Source organism: Melospiza melodia, chromosome 23 (genome assembly GCF_035770615.1).
Source record: "Melospiza melodia melodia isolate bMelMel2 chromosome 23, bMelMel2.pri, whole genome shotgun sequence".
Classification (NCBI taxonomy): Eukaryota; Metazoa; Chordata; class Aves; order Passeriformes; family Passerellidae; genus Melospiza; species Melospiza melodia.
This window is the reverse complement of record NC_086216.1, coordinates 12,907,902-12,933,970: the sequence shown is the minus strand read 5'-3', so window position 1 is coordinate 12,933,970 and position 26,069 is coordinate 12,907,902. Positions and strand designations below refer to the sequence as shown.

The 26,069-nt window shown below is 48.7% G+C and overlaps 1 long non-coding RNA gene across 1 annotated transcript; it reads right to left on the bottom strand.

Moving 5' to 3' along the window:
* Nucleotides 1-203: 203 nt before the first annotated feature.
* Nucleotides 204-3,123, bottom strand: LOC134428465 (uncharacterized). Its single transcript, XR_010030396.1, has 5 exons — nt 2,936-3,123; nt 2,541-2,616; nt 2,113-2,422; nt 1,656-1,773; nt 204-503 (listed from the first exon to the last, which is right to left on the bottom strand). It is a non-coding gene; the product is annotated as an uncharacterized LOC134428465 (long non-coding RNA).
* Nucleotides 3,124-26,069: the final 22,946 nt, after the last annotated feature.

The window sequence follows — 26,069 nt, the reverse complement described above, 5'->3', positions numbered from 1 at the left end:
GCCCTACCAAAGCTCTAGGTTCATACATACAGTAAACAAAACCAAAATCCCAGTAATACCCATCAGAAATCTATGAAAGAACCCTACTGAAATTAATCCTCCCTCAAATACAAACCAACCCATCCAGAAAGTCAGCTTCACTCAAAAAACAATTTACACAGAGTTAATAATACCAAGAAATAAAACAACACACCATATACCACCAATGAATATCATAGTGAAGGAAAAAAAAAACACTACATTTTTTCCTTTTTGTTTTTTAAACTAACTTCTTTTATTAGCTAGAACAAAAGCTTTTGCCAGGACTGTAGCAACAACTTCTTTTTCTTCTTCTCCTTCTGAAATGTCCCTTCTCACTCCCAAATTCCTTTCAACTCCTGAGTTTACATCCAAGCAAAAAGCAAAATTCGTGCACTCGTGCGTTCGCTGCTCCTGTCAGATTCTCTCTTTCCCTCCACATCTTCTTACACTTTCAGTCTTCACGCTGTCCCGCCGTGATGAGTCTGACAGAAGAATTGGCACATGTTAACAGAGCATTTCCCTCCCTCCCTCCCTCCCTCCGCTTTCCTCAGCGCATTTCAATCCATCCCAGGCCTGCAGTGATGCACGCTCACCCCAAAGCTCACAGCAAGCATGCAGCAGCTCAGGCTCACTCGGCTCCAGGGCCCAGAGCCTGCAGGCCCTGCAGCTGCCACACGGATGGACCTGGTTCCCTCCCCGGGTGCCCAGAGGGAAACCTGAGGGCAGGCGTCCACCCCGAGGGTGCACCCGCAGCCCCGGGCAGGCATGGAGTCACCGGCTGCTCTCTGGGGATGACACCCTCCCTGCAGGCCACACTGCCTCGTCCTCTCCCTCCCTGTGGGACAGGCACCTCCAGGGTCTGTGACCAGCCCCCTTCCGTCAGCATCCAGGGGCTCTGTCAGAGCCAGAGGGCTCAATTCGTGGTGAGTACCGATGGCACACAAATGGCAGCCCGAGGAAATCGTGTTCTGGCCTCTAAGTGCTTGGGACAGGGTCTGATTTTTTGTTTTGTACTTGTATAAGATTAGTACAACAGGGCTCTGATGGATGACATGGCAACAGAGAATTAAAAACTCCTCGACAGGATTACATCGACTTCTAGGAAAAGACAAAAGCTTAGGACCCTTCTGAAATCTACTTTTATTCCAAAGCACGGGGATTGTCAGCGCGCTGCACCTTCCAGCTTTTCAAAGCAGCTTACCTCTGAAGACCAGGAAACATTGATTTCTACAGAAACAATGGGCAACCCCCAGGCTAATCTCAGCACTACTGTTTAATAGGGGACCTGCCAGCGTGCCAGTCCAGCTTCAAGTGTGCTTTACTTCAGTCTAACGTCCCCACAAAATTCTTCTCACATCTTCCAACCCTGAAATCTTATTTTCCCCTAAAGCTTCTCTTCATTAGCAATTTCCAAGTAACATGGTATTTTTACAACATTCAAAAATGTCATGCTGGACTGTGCTAGAGAGTAATCTGCAAATATCAGCTTAGCAAAGTTTGAATTGACTTGTCCAGAGATAAAACCTACAAGTGAACACCTACACCTGCCTACAAAGAGCTAACAAGCCCCTGGCAGCTGCCAGCATCAAAGCACAGCGGATGTTTCTAATACAGGGTAAGGATAACAACATCACCTTCTGTTCTCTCCAGCTTCTTTTCCCTGCAGTCATATTTTGCTTCTTATGATTTTTTTAGTCCCCGTATCTTCTTGGACAGCACCGAGCCCGACGACAAGGATACGAGAGTCTTTCCCTGCCGGGCGGAGAGAACCAGGAAAACAGTTAAAAAAAGAACAGGGCAGTTTGAAATTCGTACTTGCAACGAGAAGCAGCGCCTAACCAACAGAACAAGAGTAAACAAAGCATGATACCCCCTGGGGACAGAAGACTCATAAACTCTCCAGGATTCACAATTCCAGCCACCAACCCCTTCAGGACAGCAGCCAAGTGTCCCATGGGGTGGTGCTGCACCAAAGAACCATCTGAGAGGTTCCAAAGAGTGAAATGCACAGTATTTTGCAAAGACAAAAAATCTTGCAAAATAACAAAAATACAATAGATGTAAACTACAGGGCAAGAGTACAAGTGTTACCTTTGGCAGCTGGAACCATCCAGGTGAGCACCTGATAACGGGATCCTCGCCAGAGTTTGAACCCTTCAGGACACAGAAGGGTTTTCCCCAGGAATTTCACAGACTGAGTTTTGATAGAAGCACGCTCGCCGGATCCTCAGAAACGTCACCCATTCTCCAGGTGTCTGGAGAGAACTGCAAATGGCTCTCACGTAGTTGGAGCTAGTTCTGTAAGGTCTCAGGGTGAATTTCACCAGATGCAACCAAACTGGGCAACTCCCAGTGGGACAGAAGGAACCCAAAGCTTGGGTAAGCAGAGCTGCAGCAAATACTGAGGAAACAAACATAACAGCGTAAAAAATAATAAACCATCCTTTTTTTTCTCTTGCTTTTGTTTTTTTTTCTTATTCAGATCAGCATAGCAATTAAAGAGAAGGTGAAAAACTCACCATTACTGAACATTTCATCACCTGTAAGCTGAGCATCCTTAGCATAGTGGACTCCAAAGTTAAAATTCACCGATCCCTGGGAAATAAAGCCAAATATCGTATGGTAAAAAATCAAACAGCAGACATAAAAATTTGTTTCCTCTAAGCACTTTCAGGTACGTATGTATCTTTGCATTACACATTAGAACATACACTTTATACCATCACCTAATACATAATAATTTACCTTTAAATTTTGATAGTATAGCATGAATTTTTAACTTAAACTGGTGATCTATTATTATTCAGTTGGTGCCTAAAGTTATTTCTGCTGTCACGTTCAAAAAAACATGAATTTTTTTTACTGGAATGAGCAATTGATTTCAAAGTCATCACAAGCCCACCAAAACACAAACCTGGGTTCACTGGACGGGCCTGTGAGCTAGAAGTAGTTAGGCTTGTACTTCCCTCTTGTTCTTCCAGAACCAATAAATCCTGTCAACAAAACCAGGATCTTTAGCCCGCTGCTGTGAAAGATTCTACAAGGATGATGGTTTGATTTGTGTTTAGAAGTTTTGATTTGAAATGGCCAGTTCAATGGATAAAGACAGTTTACGTAGTATTACATTACTGTTATTATTATTTCTATTGTTATTTTTACTAGTACTACTGCTATTGTTATCACCTGCTACTGGAAGAAACAAACCAGTAGTACCTATACTTAATTACTTTTATTTCCAGAAAATAATAAAGAAAAAGAACCAAACCAAAAAAAGTCACTTCCTACCTTTTATATCAAGGGATGAAAAATTTCTCTTGGGCTCTTCTCCAACTTATCAAGACTCATAGCACTGAAAGGCAAACAAAACAGTGCTTTATAGAAGGCCAAGTGCACGTTTCAAGGCTGAACCACTAACTGATTGCAGTGACAGCACTTACAACATGAATCGTTCCCAGAGCCTCTGTGAAATGGAATGTTCTGTGGAACTGCCGTTTCTTTCCCAAAACACTAACTTCCAACACTTCCTAATCGTATTTTGTATTTTAAAACAAAAGAAGTTAGTGAGACTCTGTGAGGAGGTCAGGTTTAAATTTATTTCCTTGCAAAGCACAGAGCTCTGTTCCATCACCCTTCCCTTTGGCTCTACACTGAATTATGGTGAGCATTTGAGGACTGCTCAATAATCGATTCTATTTCTCTCTTTTTCTAGTTCTCTCTATTCCTAAATCATTCAAGACAAGTCAAATGAAAAATGACAAGTTCAGCATCAAAGTCACACTTTTTCCCTTTGTCTGGTCAAGAACAGGCTCTAAATCCACTTATTGCTACCTTCAAGGTTTAAGACTTGCAAAACCATTTTTACATGTTTTACAGGTTTATCATAAAACCCACAGAACGCAAGCTCTGAATTACAGGAAAAGGTACACCGGCAAATATCTAAAGGGATCACTTATTTGTAAATACATACCTTGATAGAGATCGCACTGAGAACCTTTCCGTGGGACTCTAAGGGACGCATGCTTTCTGAGCACCATGTAAACAAGAAAAGCGACGATATATTACAGGACATCCCCACTTTTTCCACATATTCAAATAGGATTTTTAATAAAAACAGTTCCGTTACAAAAGAAGGAAGAAAACCAAGCTAATTTTACTCAGCTGTATTTACTGCCGATTTAGAGAAAAATGCCGGGCCGCGTCGCCCGTTGCGTCACACGCCGCGCCAGCAGCAGGGCCTGCCGGGAGTTGGAGTCTCGGGCTGACAGCCACTCATGTGCCGCGATAGCCGTTGCGTCACACGCCGCGCCGGCAGCACGGCCTGCCGGGAGTTGGAGTCTCGGGCTGACAGCCACCGCTCCGTCCCCCGGGAGCCACCGGGACCTGCACTCCCTCCCGGGCATCAAACGGCTCCTTCGCCCCACGGCGGGGAAGGACCTGAGGCAGCACCGCTCCTCCCCAATGCCCTCTCTTTTTCCCTCCAACTCTTTTTACTTTTTTCACTCTGTTTTTCACCACTTCCCTTCCCTTTTCCTTTTCCTTTTCCCTTTCCTTTCCTTTCCCCTTTCTTGTATTTCTAATCTTGGTTTACCTTTCCACCTTTAGAATAAAAAAGCAGCAGTAGAAACTTTCAGGCTACCCGAGAGTAAAAAAAAAAATCTGCAAAACGAAAATGATTTAAAGAAAACTATTTATTCCCTGGGAGCCTGAAATTTTCTACTGCTGCACGTGACACAGAGCTTTTATTCCTTCTTATAGATAGTTATATTTTACATATATTTATATTTTATATTGATGCATTATATTAATAACTATATTTAATATGCACCTTATTCAAAAATATACGGGAATTTTTTTTTTATTATTTACCATATCTACTGCTACAACTTATTTTTCCTTATATTTCTAATTTTTATATAAATCTTTAATGTGTTTATGATATATTTCTATACTTATATTTCTACCTTTATATTATTTGTATTTGTAATTTTTACACTAAAACCCCTGCTTGGGCAAAGAAAAAACAAAACCATCCATTATTTTAAACTACCTATTTTTTTTTTTATATTTATATTTATCATAATATACAACAAATGATAGATATATATAGATAGATAGATCACATCCATATTTATATCTATTTTATATCCATTTCCTATATTATTTTAAAAAAATATACACAGTATTACTTGTACTATATATTGTATCAATTTATGTTATTTTACATTTACAATTTATTATTAATTTTTTATATATCTGCATATAGTTGCAATACATTTATATATTTGTATTTTTGTTTGGGTTGTATTTACATTTATATTCTCTATTCATATATCTATAAACATACACAATACTCTATTAAAATTAGAATAACTTATTGTAACATATAATGACTCATGTTACATGTTAAATTTTAAAAATTGACCGAATATATAAAAATAAAATTGGCCCATTCCCATTGCTACACATCTATTTCTTTTGTTTCAATATAGTTAGAGTCATAATTGCATATTTAAAATCCAATTCCTAAATGAAATGACAGAACAAACAGCATCAAATTCCCACCAATATCTTCCAAAAACATCAAGATACCTCCAACAGCCAAACAAGTGTCAGCAAAAAAACAAAGAACACTCTTTTCAATAACAATTCTCATCACGACAGAAAAATGGAACCAAAATAAAAGAAAATCCTATAGAAACACACACAGCAAATTACAAAAAGTACTAAAAAAAAGTCAATCCAATCTACTAAACTCAAGACAGTGCCACTCACCCTGAACGACGTTACTAAAAAAAATAAAAAACAACAAAATTCTACCTCTACACTAACTCAAAGAATAAACAATCCTCTGTAAAAATAACTTTAAAACCTGAACTAATTAACAAAATGGAAAAACATCTCAACCACTAAAAACTAAGAAATTGACTACTCAAATAAATAAATACTTTAAAAACCCACCATATAAAAACCCACGTTCCCAAAATAAACCATGATAAACAATACGCAAATACATTAAAAGACAACAACAACAACAACCAAAAAAAGAAAATAAAGAAAGCAACAACAAGAATAATACCAAAAAACACAGATAAACTGAAATCTGAAACAAAAAACTTATTCCCAACTGAATAAACCCATAGTGCCTCAAGCTATCAAAATAAAAATACCACCTAGAAACAAACACAAAGACTAAAGACAAACGTAACCATAAACAATGTCCCCCAAATTACCCGTAACCATAAAACATACACTACAATCAAACAAACCAAACAAATAAAAGCCCTGGAAGACGATAAACACACATGCAATTATCGAGATTAAAAACCCGCTGCTATGAACGACACGACGCTACCCCAAGCCGCCCAAAACAAACACTATACACTCACGCTAATAAAAGCCACCGCAACAGAATTAAAATGCGAACCGCTGCTTCGCGCTACGACCCGTAAAAAACATTGCGCGCCCTTCTAAACATAATACCCCGGCAAAAAAATATATATCCGACTACAAAACTCAATCCAAAACAAACCATTATCATCCCTACCGGCACCGAGAACCGTGCCCACTCAGGAAGAACACCGTATCCCTTAGCGGACACCCGCTGCAAACCGAACCCAGCGATGCCATCAACGCCTCCAAAGCGCCTCCGAGCCACGGCACCGCCGAACTTGGAGCGGCCGAACCCCGCGCTCGCTGCCGGCCCCGGACGGAGCGCGGCTCCCGGCAGGAAAGCGGCTCCTGCGGCGGCTGCTCCGGCACGCGGGGCCGGCGCCGCCCCGGGGAGCCCCGCCCGCTGCCCCTGCCCGGCGGGGCCGGCACCGGGCGCGGGGCTACCGGCGGCGCCCGAGCCCCGCGCCCGGAGCGGACGGAGCGGCCGGCACCGCCCGGGCCGGCGCGGCAGCGCCCGCGCCGCCTCTGCCGCCCTTGGCCGGCCCGGCCCGGCTCCACTCGGCTCCGCACGGCTCGCACCGGCGCGGCTCCGCCACTGCCGCCCTCGGCCGGCCCGGCCGCGCCGAATCCCCCGTGCGCCCCGGCAGCTGCCCGGGCCGTGCCAGCAGCGCTCCCGAGCGGGAACGTTCCGGGCCGGGCCGCGGGCACGGGCAGCGCCCTCCAATGCAGCGGCACAGCCCCATTGCAGCCCTGCAAACGCTGCCGGAGCTGCGGCTTCCCGCAAGCCAACCCCGAAACCGCAGACGGGGCGCACCTCACTTCAACAAGGGCAAAGAAATGTGTTCTCCCCTCCAATTTCACCTCCTAGGAGAGCAGAAAAGTAGGGGCGCTCCCCAAATGAAAGCCTTCGACTGATGGGAAAGGGCGATTTCGACCTCCATTCAAACCCTTGAAAAGGAGGGACACCAGGGCTGCCCCCGCCATTTAAACCCGAGGGTGGTGCAAATGGGGTGGCTGCCTTCAAATCAAACCCATAATACCACAAGAATACTTTTCCCATTCCCCTTAGAATAGAACTCCCGGGATACCCCTAACAGCCTGGAAAAGGCAGCTTTTCCTGCAATCAACACCCTTAAAACCACAAGTCAAGAGGGATCCCCTCAGGTCAAATGCAGACAATAAAAGAAGAGGAGCTGCTTCCTTCTCCTTAATCCCTTTTGTCTTCATAAGCTCCATTTGTGTTCCTGGGGAACCGGGGAGGGACTGGCAAGATGAAATTGGAAAGGGGAAGGAGAAAATTCCCCGCTCCGAACCCACACGGGCTCACCTGTTCGGCTGCTGCTCCCCGGCACAAAGATTCGTCCCTCGGCGCCTCTTTAAGCGATGCTCCACGTACCCAAGCGCGGATCCAGGTGGTGCCCCCGACCCTGTGGGAAGCTCCCGCAGTCCTTCCATGAGACAGCGCCGGGAGCGCCCCATAAACCCCTCCACTCAGCAGCTCCATGCAAAAGGGAGCTGAGGCAAAGCCTCCCCCTAAAACAGCCTCGCCCCGGCAGGAGCCGGCCCCTCATCATCCTCACACTCACACCTGGGCTGCTCCGAGCCCCCATCATCCTAACAGCTCACACCTGGGCTGCTCCGAGCCCCGATCATCCTCACACTCACACCTGGGCTGCTCCGAGCCCCCATCATCCTCACACTCACACCTGGGCTGCTCCGAGCCCCCATCATCCTCACACTCACACCTGGGCTGCTCCGAGCCCCCATCGTCATTACAGCTCACACCTGGGGTGCTCCGAGCCCCCATCATATATTTTTCATATTTATAGTCGCATGTATATTTAGAATTTATATTACTGTATAATAAAAATTATATTATATATTGCATCTCTTCATGTTACTTACATAGGTTTCTATTTCTATTCATCGTTTGGTATTATATCTTGATATCTCTATATATTTATTATATATTTCTGTATGTCGATTTACATTTCTATAGTACTTATATTATTTAAAATAAAACCCCTGCCTCTAACGAAATAAAAAGCAAAGACACCCCTTTCTTTAAAACACATTTAAAATTTTAAAAATCATTTTGTTTGTCATAATTTTGTTCACATCTATATTTGTAATTTTCATTTGTTTTATTTATAGATATTATATATATTGGAGAGAATACCTTTTTATATAATAATAGATATATTCTTTTGACACAATAGATTTCTTTTACTTATATTTATATGTATTAAATATTTATTGATATCGACATATATTTATGATATATTTGGATTTCTAGTTTTATATTTTTTATGAAATCTCCAGCCTATACCCCAATAAAAGCCAACCAATCCCCAATCTATTTAAACTATATTTAAACATGAATCCTGTCACAGCTGCATTGCACAGCAGTGCCCCAAGCTAATCTGACACTTGTTCATCTCCTGGACCTGAAACTGAACCCGCTCACCTTGATCGCACCTGGCAGAACCATTTTCGTACCTTTTTCTGGCATGCCTTGTTTTTGGGTTTTTTTGTCTTGAGTTTTTGTGACCTTTATTGCCTCTCTTTCTTGCCTTGTTTCTTGGGGCTTTTACTCCCTTTTTCCTTGATTTTTTTCTGGCACTTCTTGGGGTTTTTTCTTCGTTTCTTCTTGCCCATCTTGTTGGGTTTTTTTAGTTTTTCCTGTTTTTCCTTGCCCCCTTTGGGGTTTTTTTTTTCAGGTGTTTTGTTTTTTGGTTTTTTTTCCTTGGATTTTCTTGGCCTTCTTTTTTTTTCTTTTCTGGATTTTTTCTTCCCCATCTTGATTTTTAGTTCTGATTTTATTTCTTGCCCACTTTGGGGTTTTTCTCTGGTCTGTTCTCAGGGATTTTTCTTGCCCATCTTGGGTACTTTTCTGTTTTGTTTTGGTTTTTTTTTTTTTTTTCTCTGCCTTTCTTACGTTTTTTTCTGGTTTATTTTTTTTTCTGGGATTTTTCTCGCCCATCTTGGGGGTTTATTCTGGGCTTTTTCATGCCCATCTTGGGGTTTTCTTCTGCGTTTTTTTCTTGCCCATCTTGTTCTTGTTTTTCGGGGTTTTTTTTCTTTTTTTTTTTTTTTTTTTTGTCTTTATTTTGTTTTATTCCTGTTTTTATTTCTGTGGTATTTCTGGGATTTTTCTTGCTCATCTTAGATTTTTCAGGGAGGGAGGTTTCTCACCCATCTCGAGGTTTTTTTTTTTTATGTGGGTTTGTTTTTTTTTTTTTTGGGTTTTTTTTTTTTTTTCCGTAGGTTTCCCCTTGCCCTCCTGGTTTTTGGGTTTTTTGTCTGTCTTCCTTCCTTCCTTCCTGTCCTTCCTTCTTTCTTCCTTTCATTTCCTTTCCTTATTTTCTCTTTTTCTTTTTCTTTCTTTCTTTCCCTGCATTTCTAATCTTGGTTTTCCTTTCTAGCTTTAGAATAAAAAAGCAGCAGTAGTAATTTTCAGGCTACCTGGGAGTAAAAAAAACTCCAAAACGAAAATGATTTAAAGAAAACGATTTATTCCCTGGGAGCCTGAAATTTTCTAATGCTGCACATGATATAGAGCTTTTATTCCTTCTTATAGATAGTTGATATTTTATACTTTATACAGCGCCCCCTGCCGTGTGCACCGGCGCACTGCAGGCACAGCGATCCCTGCCGTCTGCACAGGCGCACTGCAGGCACAGCGCTGCGGCGTCGCATTTTAAGACAGTCGTGCTTTACAGCAGTCGCGCTTTACGACAGTCGCGCTTTACGGCACCTTTTACGACAGTTTTGCTTAACGGCACCTTTTACGACAGTCGCGCTTTACGACAATCTTTACGACAGTCGCGCTTTACGGCACCTTTTACGACAGTCGTGCTTTACGGAACCTTTTACGACAGTTCTGCTTTACGGCACCTTTTGCGACAGTTCTGCTTTACGGCACCTTTTACGACAGTCGCGATTTACGACACCTTTTACGACAGTCGCGCTTTACGGCCGTATTTACGACAGTCGCGCTTTACGGCACCTTTTACGACAGTCGCGCTTTACGGCCGTATTTACGACAGTCGCGCTTTACGGCCGTATTTACGACAGTCGCGCTTTACGGCACCTTTTACGACAGTCGCGCTTCACGGCCGTATTTACGACAGTCGCGCTTTACGGCACCTTTTACGACAGTCGCGCTTTACGGCCGTATTTACGACAGTCGCGCTTTACGGCCGTATTTACGACAGTCGCGCTTTACGGCACCTTTTACGACAGTCGCGCTTTACGGCCGTATTTACGACAGTCGCGCTTTACGGCCGTATTTACGACAGTCGCGCTTTACGGCACCTTTTACGACAGTCGCGCTTTACGGCCGTATTTACGACAGTCGCGCTTTACGGCCGTATTTACGACAGTCGCGCTTTACGGCCGTTTTTACGACAGTCGCGCTTTACGGCACCTTTTACGACAGTCGCGCTTTACGGCCGTATTTACGACAGTCGCGCTTTACGGCCGTTTTTACGACAGTCGCGCTTTACGGCACCTTTTACGACAGTCGCGCTTTACGGCCGTATTTACGACAGTCGCGCTTTACGGCCGTTTTTACGACAGTCGCGCTTTACGGCCGTATTTACGACAGTCGCGCTTTACGGCACCTTTTACGACAGTCGCGCTTTACGGCCGTATTTACGACAGTCGCGCTTTACGGCCGTTTTTACGACAGTCGCGCTTTATGGCCGTATTTACGACAGTCGCGCTTTACGGCCGTATTTACGACAGTCGCGCTTTACGGCCGTTTTTACGACAGTCGCGCTTTACGGCCGTATTTACGACAGTCGCGCTTTACGGCACCTTTTACGACAGTCGCGCTTTACGGCCGTATTTACGACAGTCGCGCTTTACGGCACCTTTTACGACAGTCGCGCTTTACGGCACCTTTTACGACAGTCGCGCTTTACGGCACCTTTTACGACAGTCGCGCTTTACGGCACCTTTTACGACAGTCGCGCTTTACGGCCGTATTTACGACAGTCGCGCTTTACGGCCGTATTTACGACAGTCGCGCTTTACGGCACCTTTTACGACAGTCGCGCTTTACGGCCGTATTTACGACAGTCGCGCTTTACGGCCGTATTTACGACAGTCGCACTTTACGGCCGTATTTACGACAGTCGCGCTTTAAGGGAACTTTTTACGACAGTCGCGCTTTACGGCCGTATTTACGACAGTCGCGCTTTACGGCCGTTTTTACGACAGTCGCGCTTTACCGCCGTATTTACGACAGTCGCGCTTTACGGCCGTATTTACGACAGTCGCGCTTTACGGCCGTTTTTACGACAGTCGCGCTTTACGGCACCTTTTACGACAGTCGCGCTTTACGGCCGTATTTACGACAGTCGCGCTTTACGGCACCTTTTACGACAGTCGCGCTTTACGGCCGTATTTACGACAGTCGCGCTTTACGGCACCTTTTACGACAGTCGTGCTTTACGGCCGTATTTACGACAGTCGCGCTTTACGGCCGTATTTACGACAGTCGCGCTTTACGGCACCTTTTACGACAGTCGCGCTTTACGGCACCTTTTACGACAGGCGCGCTTTACGGCCGTATTTACGACAGTCGCGCTTTACGGCCGTTTTTACGACAGTCGCGCTTTACGGCACCTTTTACGACAGTCGCGCTTTACGGCCGTATTTACGACAGTCGCGCTTTACGGCACCTTTTACGACAGTCGCGCTTTACGGCCGTATTTACGACAGTCGCGCTTTACGGCCGTATTTACGACAGTCGCGCTTTACGGCACCTTTTACGACAGTCGCGCTTTACGGCACCTTTTACGACAGTCGCGCTTTACGGCCGTATTTACGACAGTCGCGCTTTACGGCCGTATTTACGACAGTCGCGCTTTACGGCACCTTTTACGACAGTCGCGCTTTACGGCCGTATTTACGACAGTCGCGCTTTACGGCCGTATTTACGACAGTCGCGCTTTACGGCACCTTTTACGACAGTCGCGCTTTACGGCCGTATTTACGACAGTCGCGCTTTACGGCCGTTTTTACGACAGTCGCGCTTTACGGCACCTTTTACGACAGTCGCGCTTTACGGCCGTATTTACGACAGTCGCGCTTTACGGCCGTATTTACGACAGTCGCGCTTTACGGCACCTTTTACGACAGTCGCGCTTTACGGCCGTATTTACGACAGTCGCGCTTTACGGCCGTATTTACGACAGTCGCGCTTTACGGCCGTTTTTACGACAGTCGCGCTTTACGGCACCTTTTACGACAGTCGCGCTTTACGGCCGTATTTACGACAGTCGCGCTTTACGGCCGTATTTACGACAGTCGCGCTTTACGGCCGTATTTACGACAGTCGCGCTTTACGGCCGTTTTTACGACAGTCGCGCTTTACGGCACCTTTTACGACAGTCGCGCTTTACGGCCGTATTTACGACAGTCGCGCTTTACGGCACCTTTTACGACAGTCGCGCTTTACGGCCGTATTTACGACAGTCGCGCTTTACGGCACCTTTTACGACAGTCGCGCTTTACGGCCGTTTTTACGACAGTCGCGCTTTACGGCCGTATTTACGGCAGTCGCGCTTTACGGCCGTATTTACGACAGTCGCGCTTTACGGCACCTTTTACGACAGTCGCGCTTTACGGCCGTATTTACGACAGTCGCGCTTTACGGCCGTTTTTACGACAGTCGCCCTTTACGGCCGTATTTACGACAGTCGCGCTTTACGGCCGTATTTACGACAGTCGCGCTTTACGGCCGTATTTACGACAGTCGCGCTTTACGGCACCTTTTACGACAGTCGCGCTTTACGGCACCTTTTACGACAGTCGCGCTTTACGGCCGTATTTACGACAGTCGCGCTTTACGGCACCTTTTACGACAGTCGCGCTTTACGGCCGTTTTTACGACAGTCGCGCTTTACGGCCGTATTTACGGCAGTCGCGCTTTACGGCCGTATTTACGACAGTCGCGCTTTACGGCACCTTTTACGACAGTCGCGCTTTACGGCCGTATTTACGACAGTCGCGCTTTACGGCCGTTTTTACGACAGTCGCGCTTTACGGCACCTTTTACGACAGTCGCGCTTTACGGCCGTATTTACGACAGTCGCGCTTTACGGCCGTATTTACGACAGTCGCGCTTTACGGCACCTTTTACGACAGTCGCGCTTTACGGCCGTATTTACGACAGTCGCGCTTTACGGCCGTATTTACGACAGTCGCGCTTTACGGCACCTTTTACGACAGTCGCGCTTTACGGCACCTTTTACGACAGTCGCGCTTTACGGCCGTATTTACGACAGTCGCGCTTTACGGCCGTATTTACGACAGTCGCGCTTTACGGCACCTTTTACGACAGTCGCGCTTTACGGCCGTATTTACGACAGTCGCGCTTTACGGCCGTTTTTACGACAGTCGCGCTTTACGGCCGTATTTACGACAGTCGCGCTTTACGGCACCTTTTACGACAGTCGCGCTTTACGGCCATATTTACGACAGTCGCGCTTTACGGCCATATTTACGACAGTCGCGCTTTACGGCACCTTTTACGACAGTCGCGCTTTACGGCCGTATTTACGACAGTCGCGCTTTACGGCCGTATTTACGACAGTCGCGCTTTACGGCCGTATTTACGACAGTCGCGCTTTACGGCACCTTTTACGACAGTCGCGCTTTACGGCCGTATTTACGACAGTCGCGCTTTACGGCCGTATTTACGACAGTCGCGCTTTACGGCACCTTTTACGACAGTCGCGCTTTACGGCCGTATTTACGACAGTCGCGCTTTACGGCCGTATTTACGACAGTCGCGCTTTACGGCCGTTTTTACGACAGTCGCGCTTTACGGCCGTTTTTACGACAGTCGCGCTTTACGGCCGTATTTACGACAGTCGCGCTTTACGGCCGTTTTTACGACAGTCGCGCTTTACGGCACCTTTTACGACAGTCGCGCTTTACGGCCGTATTTACGACAGTCGCGCTTTACGGCACCTTTTACGACAGTCGCGCTTTACGGCCGTATTTACGACAGTCGCGCTTTACGGCCGTTTTTACGACAGTCGCGCTTTACGGCCGTATTTACGACAGTCGCGCTTTACGGCACCTTTTACGACAGTCGCGCTTTACGGCCGTATTTACGACAGTCGCGCTTTACGGCCGTATTTACGACAGTCGCGCTTTACGGCCGTATTTACGACAGTCGCGCTTTACGGCCGTTTTTACGACAGTCGCGCTTTACGACACCTTTTACGACAGTCGCGCTTTACGGCACCTTTTACGACAGTCGCGCTTTACGGCCGTATTTACGACAGTCGCGCTTTACGGCACCTTTTACGACAGTCGCGCTTTACGGCCGTATTTACGACAGTCGCGCTTTACGGCCGTATTTACGACAGTCGCGCTTTACGGCACCTTTTACGACAGTCGCGCTTTACGGCCGTATTTACGACAGTCGCGCTTTACGGCCGTTTTTACGACAGTCGCGCTTTACGGCACCTTTTACGACAGTCGCGCTTTACGGCCGTATTTACGACAGTCGCGCTTTACGGCCGTATTTACGACAGTCGCGCTTTACGGCACCTTTTACGACAGTCGCGCTTTACGGCCGTATTTACGACAGTCGCGCTTTACGGCCGTATTTACGACAGTCGCGCTTTACGGCCGTATTTACGACAGTCGCGCTTTACGGCACCTTTTACGACAGTCGCGCTTTACGGCCGTATTTACGACAGTCGCGCTTTACGGCCGTTTTTACGACAGTCGCGCTTTACGGCCGTATTTACGACAGTCGCGCTTTACGGCCGTATTTACGACAGTCGCGCTTTACGGCCGTATTTACGACAGTCGCGCTTTACGGCACCTTTTACGACAGTCGCGCTTTACGGCCGTATTTACGACAGTCGCGCTTTACGGCCGTATTTACGACAGTCGCGCTTTACGGCCGTATTTACGACAGTCGCGCTTTACGGCCGTATTTACGACAGTCGCGCTTTACGGCCGTTTTTACGACAGTCGCGCTTTACGGCACCTTTTACGACAGTCGCGCTTTACGGCCGTATTTACGACAGTCGCGCTTTACGGCACCTTTTACGACAGTCGCGCTTTACGGCCGTATTTACGACAGTCGCGCTTTACGGCACCTTTTACGACAGTCGCGCTTTACGGCACCTTCTACGACAGTCGCGCTTTACGGCCGTATTTACGACAGTCGCGCTTTACGGCACCTTTTACGACAGTCGCGCTTTACGGCACCTTCTACGACAGTCGCGCTTTACGGCCGTATTTACGACAGTCGCGCTTTACGGCACCTTTTACGACAGTCGCGCTTTACGGCACCTTTTACGACAGTCGCGCTTTACGGCCGTATTTACGACAGTCGCGCTTTACGGCCGTATTTACGACAGTCGCGCTTTACGGCACCTTTTACGACAGTCGCGCTTTACGGCCGTATTTACGACAGTCGCGCTTTACGGCCGTTTTTACGACAGTCGCGCTTTACGGCACCTTTTACGACAGTCGCGCTTTACGGCCGTATTTACGACAGTCGCGCTTTACGGCACCTTTTACGACAGTCGCGCTTTACGGCCGTATTTACGACAGTCGCGCTTTACGGCCGTATTTACGACAGTCGCGCTTTACGGCACCTTTTACGACAGTCGCGCTTTACGGCCGTATTTACGACAGTCGCGCTTTACGGCACCTTTTACGACAGTCGCGCTTTACGGCCGTATTTACGACAGTCGCGCTTTACGGCCGTATTTACGACAGTCGCGCTTTACGGCCGTTTTTACGACAGTCGCGCTTTACGGCCGTATTTACGACAGTCGCGCTTTACGGCACCTTTTACGACAGTCGCGCTTTACGGCCGTATTTACGACAGTCGCGCTTTACGGCACCTTTTACGACAGTCGTGCTTTACGGCCGTATTTACGACAGTCGCGCTTTACGGCCGTATTTACGACAGTCGCGCTTTACGGCACCTTTTACGACAGTCGCGCTTTACGGCCGTATTTACGACAGTCGCGCTTTACGGCCGTTTTTACGACAGTCGCGCTTTACGGCACCTTTTACGACAGTCGCGCTTTACGGCCGTATTTACGACAGTCGCGCTTTACGGCACCTTTTACGACAGTCGCGCTTTACGGCACCTTTTACGACAGTCGCGCTTTACGGCCGTTTTTACGACAGTCGCGCTTTACGGCCGTATTTACGACAGTCGCGCTTTACGGCCGTATTTACGACAGTCGCGCTTTACGGCACCTTTTACGACAGTCGCGATTTACGGCACCTTTTACGACAGTCGCGCTTTACGGCCGTTTTTACGACAGTCGCGCTTTACGGCCGTATTTACGACAGTCGCGCTTTACGGCCGTTTTTACGACAGTCGCGCTTTACGGCCGTATTTACGACAGTCGCGCTTTACGGCCGTATTTACGACAGTCGCGCTTTACGGCACCTTTTACGACAGTCGCGCTTTACGGCCGTTTTTACGACAGTCGCGCTTTACGGCCGTTTTTACGACAGTCGCGCTTTACGGCCGTTTTTACGACAGTCGCGCTTTACGGCACCTTTTACGACAGTCGCGCTTTACGGCCGTATTTACGACAGTCGCGCTTTACGGCCGTATTTACGACAGTCGCGCTTTACGGCCGTTTTTACGACAGTCGCGCTTTACGGCCGTTTTTACGACAGTCGCGCTTTACGGCCGTATTTACGACAGTCGCGCTTTACGGCACCTTTTACGACAGTCGCGCTTTACGGCCGTATTTACGACAGTCGCGCTTTACGGCACCTTTTACGACAGTCGCGCTTTACGGCACCTTTTACGACAGTCGCGCTTTACGGCCGTATTTACGACAGTCGCGCTTTACGGCACCTTTTACGACAGTCGCGCTTTACGGCCGTTTTTACGACAGTCGCGCTTTACGGCACCTTTTACGACAGTCGCGCTTTACGGCCGTATTTACGACAGTCGCGCTTTACGGCACCTTTTACGACAGTCGCGCTTTACGGCCGTATTTACGACAGTCGCGCTTTACGGCCGTATTTACGACAGTCGCGCTTTACGGCACCTTTTACGACAGTCGCGCTTTACGGCACCTTTTACGACAGTCGCGCTTTACGGCCGTATTTACGACAGTCGCGCTTTACGGCACCTTTTACGACAGTCGCGCTTTACGGCCGTATTTACGACAGTCGCGCTTTACGGCCGTTTTTACGACAGTCGCGCTTTACGGCCGTATTTACGACAGTCGCGCTTTACGGCACCTTTTACGACAGTCGCGCTTTACGGCCGTATTTACGACAGTCGCGCTTTACGGCCGTATTTACGACAGTCGCGCTTTACGGCCGTATTTACGACAGTCGCGCTTTACGGCCGTTTTTACGACAGTCGCGCTTTACGGCACCTTTTACGACAGTCGCGCTTTACGGCCGTATTTACGACAGTCGCGCTTTACGGCCGTTTTTACGACAGTCGCGCTTTACGGCACCTTTTACGACAGTCGCGCTTTACGGCCGTATTTACGACAGTCGCGCTTTACGGCACCTTTTACGACAGTCGCGCTTTACGGCCGTATTTACGACAGTCGCGCTTTACGGCACCTTTTACGACAGTCGCGCTTTACGGCCGTATTTACGACAGTCGCGCTTTACGGCACCTTTTACGACAGTCGCGCTTTACGGCACCTTTTACGACAGTCGCGCTTTACGGCCGTATTTACGACAGTCGCGCTTTACGGCCGTATTTACGACAGTCGCGCTTTACGGCCGTATTTACGACAGTCGCGCTTTACGGCACCTTTTACGACAGTCGCGCTTTACGGCACCTTTTACGACAGTCGCGCTTTACGGCACCTTTTACGACAGTCGCGCTTTACGGCCGTATTTACGACAGTCGCGCTTTACGGCACCTTTTACGACAGTCGTGCTTTACGGCCGTATTTACGACAGTCGCGCTTTACGGCCGTATTTACGACAGTCGCGCTTTACGGCACCTTTTACGACAGTCGCGCTTTACGGCACCTTTTACGACAGTCGCGCTTTACGGCCGTATTTACGACAGTCGCGCTTTACGGCCGTATTTACGACAGTCGCGCTTTACGGCCGTATTTACGACAGTCGCGCTTTACGGCCGTATTTACGACAGTCGCGCTTTACGGCCGTATTTACGACAGTCGCGCTTTACGGCCGTTTTTACGACAGTCGCGCTTTACGGCCGTTTTTACGACAGTCGCGCTTTACGGCACCGTTTACGACAGTCGCGCTTTACGGCCGTATTTACGACAGTCGCGCTTTACGGCCGTTTTTACGACAGTCGCGCTTTACGGCCGTTTTTACGACAGTCGCGCTTTACGGCCGTATTTAGGACAGTCGCGCTTTACGGCCGTTTTTACGACAGTCGCGCTTTACGGCCATATTTACGACAGTCGCGCTTTACGGCACCTTTTACGACAGTCGCGCTTTACGGCCGTATTTACGACAGTCGCGCTTTACGGCCGTTTTTACGACAGTCGCGCTTTACGGCCGTATTTACGACAGTCGCGCTTTACGGCACCTTTTACGACAGTCGCGCTTTACGGCACCTTTTACGACAGTCGCGCTTTACGGCCGTATTTACGACAGTCGCGCTTTACGGCCGTATTTACGACAGTCGCGCTTTACGGCCGTTTTTACGACAGTCGCGCTTTACGGCCGTATTTACGACAGTCGCGCTTTACGGCCGTATTTACGACAGTCGCGCTTTACGGCCGTATTTACGACAGTCGCGCTTTACGGCCGTTTTTACGACAGTCGCGCTTTACGGCACCTTTTACGACAGTCGCGCTTTACGGCCGTATTTACGACAGTCGCGCTTTACGGCACCTTTTACGACAGTCGCGCTTTACGGCCGTATTTACGACAGTCGCGCTTTACGGCCGTATTTACGACAGTCGCGCTTTACGGCCGTTTTTACGACAGTCGCGCTTTACGGCCGTATTTACGACAGTCGCGCTTTACGGCCGTTTTTACGACAGTCGCGCTTTACGGCACCTTTTACGACAGTCGCGCTTTACGGCACCTTTTACGACAGTCGCGCTTTACGGCACCTTTTACGACAGTCGCGCTTTACGGCCGTATTTACGACAGTCGCGCTTTACGGCCGTTTTTACGACAGTCGCGCTTTACCGCCGTATTTACGACAGTCGCGCTTTATGGCACCTTTTACGACAGTCGCGCTTTACGGCCGTATTTACGACAGTCGCGCTTTACGGTCGTTTTTACGACAGTCGCGCTTTACGGCCGTATTTACGACAGTCGCGCTTTACGGCCGTATTTACGACAGTCGCGCTTTACGGCCGTTTTTACGACAGTCGCGCTTTACGGCACCTTTTACGACAGTCGCGCTTTACGGCCGTATTTACGACATTTGCGCTTTACGGCACCTTTTACGACAGTCGCGCTTTACGGCCGTATTTACGACAGTCGCGCTTTACGGCACCTTTTACGACAGTCGCGCTTTACGGCCGTATTTACGACAGTCGCGCTTTACGGCCGTATTTACGACAGTCGCGCTTTACGGCCGTATTTACGACAGTCGCGCTTTACGGCACCTTTTACGACAGTCGCGCTTTACGGCACCTTTTACGACAGTCGCGCTTTACGGCCGTATTTACGACAGTCGCGCTTTACGGCCGTATTTTCGACAGTCGCGCTTTACGGCCGTATTTACGACAGTCGCGCTTTACGGCCGTATTTACGACAGTCGCGCTTTACGGCACCTTTTACGACAGTCGCGCTTTACGGCCGTATTTACGACAGTCGCGCTTTACGGCCGTTTTTACGACAGTCGCGCTTTACCGCCGTATTTACGACAGTCGCGCTTTACGGCCGTATTTACGACAGTCGCGCTTTACGGCCGTATTTACGACAGTCGCGCTTTACGGCCGTATTTACGACAGTCGCGCTTTACGGCCGTATTTACGACAGTCGCGCTTTACGGCACCTTTTACGACAGTCGCGCTTTACGGCCGTATTTACGACAGTCGCGCTTTACGGCACCTTTTACGACAGTCGCGCTTTACGGCCGTATTTACGACAGTCGCGCTTTACGGCACCTTTTACGACAGTCGTGCTTTACGGCCGTATTTACGACAGTCGCGCTTTACGGCACCTTTTACGACAGTCGCGCTTTACGGCACCTTTTACGACAGGCGCGCTTTACGGCCGTATTTACGACAGTCGCGCTTTACGGCCGTTTTTACGACAGTCGCGCTTTACGGCACCTTTTACGACAGTCGCGCTTTACGGCCGTATTTACGACAGTCGCGCTTTACGGCACCTTTTACGACAGTCGCGCTTTACGGCCGTATTTACGACAGTCGCGCTTTACGGCCGTTTTTACGACAGTCGCGCTTTACGGCCGTATTTACGACAGTCGCGCTTTACGGCCGTATTTACGACAGTCGCGCTTTACGGCCGTATTTACGACAGTCGCGCTTTACGGCCGTATTTACGACAGTCGCGCTTTACGGCACCTTTTACGACAGTCGCGCTTTACGGCACCTTTTACGACAGTCGCGCTTTACGGCCGTATTTACGACAGTCGCGCTTTACGGCCGTATTTACGACAGTCGCGCTTTACGGCCGTTTTTACGACAGTCGCGCTTTACGGCCGTATTTACGACAGTCGCGCTTTACGGCCGTATTTACGACAGTCGCGCTTTACGGCCGTATTTGCGACAGTCGCGCTTTACGGCCGTTTTTACGACAGTCGCGCTTTACGGCCGTTTTTACGACAGTCGCGCTTTACGGCACCTTTTACGACAGTCGCGCTTTACGGCACCTTTTACGACAGTCGCGCTTTACGGCACCTTTTACGACAGTCGCGCTTTACGGCCGTATTTACGACAGTCGCGCTTTACGGCCGTTTTTACGACAGTCGCGCTCTACGGCCGTTTTTACGACAGTCGCGCTTTACGGCACCTTTTACGACAGTCGCGCTTTACGGCCGTATTTACGACAGTCGCGCTTTACGGCACCTTTTACGACAGTCGCGCTTTACGGCACCTTTTACGACAGTCGCGCTTTACGGCCGTATTTACGACAGTCGCGCTTTACGGCCGTATTTACGACAGTCGCGCTTTACGGCCGTTTTTACGACAGTCGCGCTTTACGGCACCTTTTACGACAGTCGCGCTTTACGGCCCTATTTACGACAGTCGCGCTTTACGGCACCTTTTACGACAGTCGCGCTTTACGGCCGTATTTACGACAGTCGCGCTTTACGGCACCTTTTACGACAGTCGCGCTTTACGGCCGTTTTTACGACAGTCGCGCTTTACGGCCGTATGTACGGCAGTCGCGCTTTACGGCCGTATTTACGACAGTCGCGCTTTACGGCACCTTTTACGACAGTCGCGCTTTACGGCCGTATTTACGACAGTCGCGCTTTACGGCCGTTTTTACGACAGTCGCGCTTTACGGCCGTATTTACGACAGTCGCGCTTTACGGCCGTATTTACGACAGTCGCGCTTTACGGCCGTATTTACGACAGTCGCGCTTTACGGCCGTATTTACGACAGTCGCGCTTTACGGCCGTATTTACGACAGTCGCGCTTTACGGCCGTATTTACGACAGTCGCGCTTTACGGCACCTTTTACGACAGTCGCGCTTTACGGCCGTATTTACGACAGTCGCGCTTTACGGCCGTATTTACGACAGTCGCGCTTTACGGCCGTTTTTACGACAGTCGCGCTTTACGGCCGTATTTACGACAGTCGCGCTTTACGGCACCTTTTACGACAGTCGCGCTTTACGGCCGTATTTACGACAGTCGCGCTTTACGGCCGTATTTACGACAGTCGCGCTTTACGGCCGTATTTACGACAGTCGCGCTTTACGGCCGTTTTTACGACAGTCGCGCTTTACGGCCATATTTACGACAGTCGCGCTTTACGGCACCTTTTACGACAGTCGCGCTTTACGGCACCTTTTACGACAGTCGCGCTTTACGGCCGTATTTACGACAGTCGCGCTTTACGGCACCTTTTACGACAGTCGCGCTTTACGGCACCTTTTACGACAGTCGGCTTTACGGCCGTATTTACGACAGTCGCGCTTTACGGCCGTTTTTACGACAGTCGCGCTTTACGGCACCTTTTACGACAGTCGCGCTTTACGGCCGTATTTACGACAGTCGCGCTTTACGGCACCTTTTACGACAGTCGCGCTTTACGGCCGTATTTACGACAGTCGCGCTTTACGGCCGTTTTTACGACAGTCGCGCTTTACGGCCGTATTTACGACAGTCGCGCTTTACGGCCGTATTTACGACAGTCGCGCTTTACGGCCGTATTTACGACAGTCGCGCTTTACGGCCGTATTTACGACAGTCGCGCTTTACGGCACCTTTTACGACAGTCGCGCTTTACGGCACCTTTTACGACAGTCGCGCTTTACGGCCGTATTTACGACAGTCGCGCTTTACGGCCGTATTTACGACAGTCGCGCTTTACGGCACCTTTTACGACAGTCGCGCTTTACGGCCGTATTTACGACAGTCGCGCTTTACGGCCGTTTTTACGACAGTCGCGCTTTACGGCCGTATTTACGACAGTCGCGCTTTACGGCCGTTTTTACGACAGTCGCGCTTTACGGCCGTATTTACGACAGTCGCGCTTTACGGCACCTTTTACGACAGTCGCGCTTTACGGCCGTATTTACGACAGTCGCGCTTTACGGCACCTTTTACGACAGTCGCGCTTTACGGCCGTATTTACGACAGTCGCGCTTTACGGCACCTTTTACGACAGTCGCGCTTTACGGCCGTATTTACGACAGTCGCGCTTTACGGCACCTTTTACGACAGTCGCGCTTTACGGCACCTTTTACGACAGTCGCGCTTTACGGCCGTATTTACGACAGTCGCGCTTTACGGCACCTTTTACGACAGTCGCGCTTTACGGCCGTATTTACGACAGTCGCGCTTTACGGCCGTATTTACGACAGTCGCGCTTTACGGCACCTTTTACGACAGTCGCGCTTTACGGCACCTTTTACGACAGTCGCGCTTTACGGCCGTATTTACGACAGTCGCGCTTTACGGCACCTTTTACGACAGTCGCGCTTTACGGCACCTTTTACGACAGTCGCGCTTTACGGCCGTATTTACGACAGTCGCGCTTTACGGCCGTATTTACGACAGTCGCGCTTTACGGCACCTTTTATGACAGTCGCGCTTTACGGCCGTATTTACGACAGTCGCACTTTACGGCACCTTTTACGACAGTCGCGCTTTACGGCCGTACTTACGACAGTCGCACTTTACGGCACCTTTTACGACAGTCGCGCTTTACGGCACCTTTTACGACAGTCGCGCTTTACGGCCGTATTTACGACAGTCGCGCTTTACGGCACCTTTTACGACAGTCGCGCTTTACGGCCGTATTTACGACAGTCGCACTTTACGGCACCTTTTACGACAGTCGCGCTTTACGGCCGTATTTACGACAGTCGCGCTTTACGGCCGTATTTACGACAGTCGCGCTTTACGGCACCTTTTACGACAGTCGCGCTTTACGGCCGTATTTACGACAGTCGCGCTTTACGGCCGTACTTACGACAGTCGCGCTTTACGGCCGTACTTACGACAGTCGCGCTTTACGGCACCTTTTACGACAGTCGCGCTTTACGGCACCTTTTACGACAGTCGCGCTTTACGGCACCTTTTACGACAGTCGCGCTTTACGGCACCTTTTATGACAGTCGCGCTTTACGGCACCTTTTACGACACTCGCGCTTTACTGTAACCTTTTACTACAGTCGCGCTTTACGGCACCTTTCACGACAGTCGCGCTTTACGGCAGTCTTTACGACAGTCGCGCTTTACGGCAGTCTTTACAACAGTTTTTTCTCGCCCATCTTGGCGTTTTTTTCTGTGTTTTTTTCTGGGTTTTTTCTTGCCCATCTTGGGGGATTTTCTCTGAATTTTTTTCTGGATTGTTCTTGCCCATCTTGGGATTTTTTTCCGTTTTTTTTCCCTGTTTTTTTTTTTTTTCCTGGTTTTTCCGGGGTTTTTTCTGGTCCATCTAGCATTTTTTTTCTGGGATTCTTCTTGCCCATCTTGGTGTTTTTTCTGTGGTTTTTTTTTTTCCTCTGCCTTTCTTACGTATTTTTCTGGTTTTTTTTTTTTTTGTTGTTGTTTTTTTCTGGGCTTTTTCATGCCCATCTTGGGGTTTTCTTCTGCGTTTTTTTCTTGCCCTTGTTGTTGTTTTATGGGTATTTTTGGTTTTGTCTTTATTTTGGTTTTTTCCTGGTTTTTTTTCTGTGGTATTTCTGGGACTTTTCTTGCCCATCTTGGATTTTTCGAGGAGGGGGGGGGTTTCTCGCCCAGCCCGAGGTTTTTTCTGTGGGTTTTTTTTTTTTTTTGGTTTTTTTTTCTTTTCCTTTTTCTTTTTTTTTTTTTTCCCCCTAGGTTTCTCCTTGCCCTCCTGGATTTTGGGTTTTTTTGTCTGTCTTCCTTCCTTCCTCCCCTTCTTCCTGTCCTTCCTTCTTTCTTCCTTTCATTTCCTTTCCTTATTTTCTTTTTTTCTTTTTCTTTCTTTCTTTCTTTCCCTGCATTTCTAATCTTGGTTTTCCTTTCTAGCTTTAGAATAAAAAAGCAGCAGTAGTAACTTTCAGGCTCCCTGGGAGTAAAAAAAAACTCCAAAACGAAAATGATTTAAAGAAAACGATTTATTCCCTGGGAGCCTGAAATTTTCTACTGCTGCACATGACATAGAGCTTTTATTCCCTCTTATAGATAGTTGATATTTTATACTTTATACAGCGGCCCCTGCCGTCTGCACAGGCGCACTGCAGGCAGAGCGCTGCGGCGTCGTTCGGTTCTGTTTAATTCGGCTTGGTTCGGCTCTTTGGCTAAACTCGGTCGTATTTGGCACGTTGTCTAAATGCGGCTCAAGTCGGCTACACTCGGCTATCGGTTTCAGTCGGCTATCATCGGCTCTTGATGTAAACTCCGCTATTTTCGGCCGCACTGGGCTCTCCGGTTCAAGTCGGCTGTTTTCGGCCACACTCGGCTCTTCGGTGAAACTCGGCTGTTTTCGGCCACACTCGGCTCTTCGGTGAAACTCGGCTGTTTTCGGCCACACTCGGCTCTGCAGCTCTTCGGAACAATCCAGCCCGGCTCGGCTCCCTCAGGGCGGGAAAGTGGATGCGAGAGGACCCCGGCACACCGAGGCGTTTACCCAGATGCCTGTCACAAACCCGCCAAAATACGCTTGCCCGTGGCAACCCGGAGCCCACAGCATGTCTCGAGTACACATGAAACGCCACAGAAAAATCTGTCGGGGCCGCCATGACATCGGTATTCCGTGCAGGCAGTCCAGTTACACCCACCCGGTCCTCCACTTCCCCGCCCTTTTCGCCACCATCTTGAGAAGGTCAACCAAAAGTCCGCAACATCAGCCACGCGCCACTCCCAAGGTGGCGGCCTCTCGCTGCAGGGCTGCAGTACCGCGCTCTGCCCACAAGGCGGCAGCACTGCCGCCCACCCCAGCCAGGGGCGCAGCACGCCTCAGGGCTGCGGGCAGCGAAGCTAATAGGATAAAAGACAAAACAAAACACTACACAAAAAAAAAAAAAAAAAAACCAATTTATTTTAAAAATATTTAAATTTTTTTA